The sequence below is a fragment of the Triticum aestivum genome, chromosome 7A (genome assembly GCF_018294505.1).
Source record: "Triticum aestivum cultivar Chinese Spring chromosome 7A, IWGSC CS RefSeq v2.1, whole genome shotgun sequence".
Taxonomy (NCBI): domain Eukaryota; kingdom Viridiplantae; phylum Streptophyta; class Magnoliopsida; order Poales; family Poaceae; genus Triticum; species Triticum aestivum.
The window spans coordinates 320321526-320325254 of record NC_057812.1 but is presented as its reverse complement, the minus strand read 5'-3'; the positions used below and the strand labels follow the sequence as shown (position 1 = coordinate 320325254).

General features: G+C 41.9%; 1 long non-coding RNA gene across 1 annotated transcript; it reads left to right on the top strand.

Annotated features, from left to right (window-relative positions):
- The first annotated feature begins 588 nt into the window (after window positions 1-588).
- On the top strand, window positions 589-2916 carry LOC123150872 (uncharacterized). The gene is made up of 3 exons (XR_006475385.1): window positions 589-814; window positions 887-2504; window positions 2661-2916. It is a non-coding gene; the product is annotated as an uncharacterized lncRNA (long non-coding RNA).
- Window positions 2917-3729: the final 813 nt, after the last annotated feature.

Here is a 3729-nt window from a genome sequence, read left to right as displayed (position 1 = left end):
GAGTAACTGGTGATTCTTCATCACGAGGGATTCTTGGGGGTGATCATCCCATGAGTCATCCTGAGCAATTGGCGTCAATGGATGACCAATGCTGATGAGTTTGCTGTTCGTGAGAACAGGCGATGATACCAAATTGAGCTTGATCTGAGGAAGGACTTCATCATCTTCAACATTGTCTTGATGACCAATATCTTTAGCTGCGGTGGGGTCAACATATGGATTCTCTTCAGCTTCAGGAGCCTCCGTGGAAGCAGGCTCATGAACTACCAAACGACGTTCTTGATGTGCAGAGGAAGGACGAGTAACAGAAATTGGCTCGATAACAAGGGGCTCTGTGGAAGCAGCCCGGTCTCTCTTCTTTATTTTTCTTTTCTTGGTTGGTGGAGCATCATCAGTGGTGGATTTGGTCTTGCGCTTTCTGGCTTCGACTTCAGCTGCTCTCATTTTCTTGAACTCCGAAGCCACTGTGGGGACCTTAGGCTTCGAGCCTGTCATACTGGCCGGGAAGACAATGCGAGGTTCTTCCTGCCTTCACTACGACAAGAACATACATACACCAACGCATCGTTAGCAACGGAGAGACAACATGTGTTGTTGGGCCGTGGCCTCAACCTCTGCCACCTCCCCACGAATAGCTAACCTCCTCCCCTTCCTCCACTAAAAATGAGCTAACCTCCTCTCCGTACCCACCTGATCGTCACCTTCCTCTCTGTCTCCATAATCATCTCCTCTCCATCCTCAGCACACCACCGTCTTGGTTGGTTTTCCAATTAAACGTGGGCCAAGTTTCCCGTCCTGCTTATCCTGGAGCAAGGTACTGAGATGCAGGGTCGCGAAAGGAACAAGAAACGCCAGCAGAAACCCCTCACCCAAATCTTTCTCGCAGGAAATTTTGGATCTGATTTCCATGGTACCTGGTGGTGCCACCGGTGGCCATGATCTGGGGCGACGGCGAGGACATCTTGAACACTGACCTATCAAAGTTTGAGATCCGGGCCAGATTCGTGTCTGGTACGCCGTCCGCAACGTCGCCGTGAAGATGGTGTGCCAGTTCAAGCGCAGCCTTCGAGGTCTCCCTCCTCCTCCGCCACCAAAACATCATCACCATACCTACTGTAATACTCCTCTTTTCTCAGTCCAACATTTTCTCAGCTGCCATCTTCATCGATCTGATCCACCAGTGGCCTGGCGAACGCGTCCATGTTTCTCTATTGGATCCTCTAGTTCTTAGTCTATTTATTATTTCAGTATATGCAATAGGATTTTCCTCTATGGTGTTGTGGAGCACGGAAGGCCCAAACATCTGCTTCTACATTCTAGGAGTTTCAGTTTTAGGGCATGCCTCTTTAATTTGTTTCTATCAGTTCGCCATGTGCAGGTTGTTGCTTCTAAGCTGACTGGTTTACATATATGCGACCATGGATATCTTTGCTAATTTATGAAGAATATTTGCATCCTCTTTTTCTAACAAACTGTTTCTTGTTATGCATTAGATTTTTTATTTCTTGCTGCTATGTAGGTGAGTAATCAATCAGTATTTTCAAGTGAAGTTGATCATCACAGAACCGTTCAATTAGGTACCAATATTATCTCAGATTTATCCTAGCTAGGACCATGTCATCAAAGAGCATTCCATCACATATCAATAGGTCAACACTATTAACATCACCTTATTAGTGTTATGGATGTTCACTAATTTCACTGACACGCTTTGTACTAAAGGAATGAGCCCCACATACACATTTTATCTTGTCCTCTAGGTTCTGTATGTTTCCTGTGTCGTCCTAGTTCTCACCTATTTGGTGTCTGCATCATCAGTAGACAATTACACCAATACCATCCATCTGGTTACACTTCTAGCCGTCCACCATGATAGGTTTTTTGGGTTAGAATTTGGTTTAGTTGTCAATGTGCAAGTCAGGGACAATAGCTCCTTGATGGGCAGTAGCAGTGTTAGGTGCGGCTCCCTGATCTGCGACACTGGCTCGGCTGCTCTGTGCTGAATATCATGCAAGATGCAATAGTTAGAAGTTATATTGATATATGGTGTACTTGCAGCTACTGATTTAGTACTGTTAACTGTTTGGCAAAGGAGGTAAAGTTCTGCACGTACGGGTACTAGGCAAATCAAAATGATTAACTTCCTGGATCTTTTTTCTGCAATTCCCGTCTCATTTATCAATGTACTTGAAACTGATTGTAGAGTATTCTACTTTGCACCAATTTTTTGGTTCAAACAACACTAATTGTTACTGAAAAAAGCAGTTTGCAAATTAGGATAGTAATCATTTACGTGAAATATTGAACCATGTCCCTTGACAATTTTTGTTTTTTTCTTAAATATATTTTCAGCATACTAACATCACTTTCTCATTATTTCAGATTAACTCAGAGTTCATATTCAGTATACAATAAATTAGAAAATGAGATGAACAATTTGGGCTTGTGACCAGTGTATGAATAATGATGTGTTGACGACTCACAACCAGTCTACATTGTGTTTTGTAAGTCTAGAACTTAATTTTGTTTGTCCAATTCACTAAGTTTGTTATTGGCTTATGAAAGTTTAAAAAAACCCGATCGAGCAAACTTAATGTTAGCATACGTATAGTGTACAGGTTTCTGGTCTTCTAAATTACATTTTTTTGTTAAATCTGTAGGTTACAGAAACTGGATATATAATCTGCGCACAGAGCTACTATGGTGCCCCTTGTTTATATTTTGCCTCCTCTATTAACCTGATTTTTTATTGTAATTTACTCACCTCATTTTGTTGTTGTTGTGGATTGCAAGCTAAGTTGACGATTCACAGCTAAGATGTTGATTGCAAGGTCGAGAAAGAGGCTACCACTAGATAATTAGAACGTCATTTCCAGGACCAATGTTTTAAACCTTGTTGTAGATTGCAAGGTCTAAAATTGGGCTACTACTAGATAGTTTTACATTTTGTAATCTTTGGATCAGGATCTTTGTATTTCAACACAATCGATTTAATATATGAATCTTTCTGTTTATTATATTGTGGCTCCTATTCACTATTGGTGTTGACCTAATAATTCTGGATGGAATATAGAAAATGCCATTAATTGTTCATACTACCTAACAAAGTTCAATTTGAAATTCTCCCTAAAAAAGTTCCATTTGAAAATCTTTTTGTGCATGGTAGCCAACAACGCATGTGTTGTGTTGTTAGGCTCTAGATCTATGCGTTGCTATCTTACAACACATCTACATGCCGTTTACCAACGCATGCATATACGTTGTTGTAGACCCTTGCAACGCCACCAACGACAACACATTCTAATCCGTTGGTGTAGACCTTAGCAACGAATATATGGACATACAACAACACATCGATGCGTTGCTAAAGGGGGGTTCTTGTTGTAGTGCTTGATGCTTCTGGTTCAGCCACAACTGGCTTCTTCTTCTTCTTGGCAGCCATTCTGGGGTCGATGCCTGGTCGCCCCAAAGCCTTGCGCTTTTCAGCTTCATTGTAGCCTTGAACACATTTGGCAGCAAGATTCTTCATGCGCTCACGAGAACCTTTTGCTTCTTCTTGTTTCTTGTGGAATGCCTCCTTGAGCTCATGCATCATGACCTTGAAGTTTTGAATGTCTTCAACATTGAGCTTGGCCATGTGCTTCTTGAATTGAGCCTTTTCATAGTCAATCTTGTGCTTCAGCTTAACAATCTTTTGGGAAAGAGCCAGCTCAGGAGCAATGGCTCCAT